The following is a 552-nucleotide window of genomic DNA, read 5'->3' on the forward strand; positions in this document are numbered from 1 at the left end:
GATTGTACCTTACCAATTCGAGCCGGAGTCTGATGATGAAACGGTTGAACTGGCTGACTGACAAGAGACTGATTCACAAGCAGGACTGGAGCAGGACGTTTCTCAGTGGTAAGTGTCAAGTTTGTGGTAATTATAAGATGTGATAAAACAAATGTACTCTCACAGCCTAGGATACAGCGTCTTCTCGACATGATGTTAACCACAGGAAATTGGTTTGTGGGCGGACATTATGCAAATATATTACTTCGTGACGTAGAGCCGTAACAGAATAAGATTCGAATTCTTGATGACTCGTCCATAATAGGGGCACTTTAAAATAGAAAAAAAACGTTTTTTTAATTGTATTATGTAATATGTGTGAAAGATGAATAAATAAGCTTTCCATTGATGTATGGTTTGTTAGGATAGGACAATATTTGGCCGAGATACAACTATTTGAAAATCTGGAATCTGAGGGTGCAAAAAAAATATCTAAATATTGAGAAAATCGCCTTTAAAGTGGTCCAAATGAATTTCTTAGCAATGCATATTACTAATCAAAAAATAAGTTTT

At 35.7% G+C, this 552-nt stretch overlaps 1 protein-coding gene across 3 annotated transcripts in view; it reads left to right on the forward strand.

Moving 5' to 3' along the window:
* pik3c3 (phosphatidylinositol 3-kinase, catalytic subunit type 3) overlaps positions 1-552 on the forward strand; it is an 18,634-nt gene that overhangs the window by 5,559 nt on the left and 12,523 nt on the right. The window contains exon 1 of one of the 3 annotated variants that reach the window (XM_016554196.1): positions 13-108. The exons of the other annotated variants lie outside the window; for them this stretch is intronic. The gene's annotated coding sequence lies outside the window, so the exon portion shown is untranslated. Of the gene's footprint in view, positions 1-12; positions 109-552 lie in introns of those variants that run through there. 3 annotated transcript variants of the gene reach the window in all.

The sequence above is a fragment of the Sinocyclocheilus rhinocerous genome, unplaced genomic scaffold (genome assembly GCF_001515625.1).
Source record: "Sinocyclocheilus rhinocerous isolate Xijiao unplaced genomic scaffold, SAMN03320098_v1.1 scaffold105, whole genome shotgun sequence".
NCBI lineage: Eukaryota > Metazoa > Chordata > Actinopteri > Cypriniformes > Cyprinidae > Sinocyclocheilus > Sinocyclocheilus rhinocerous.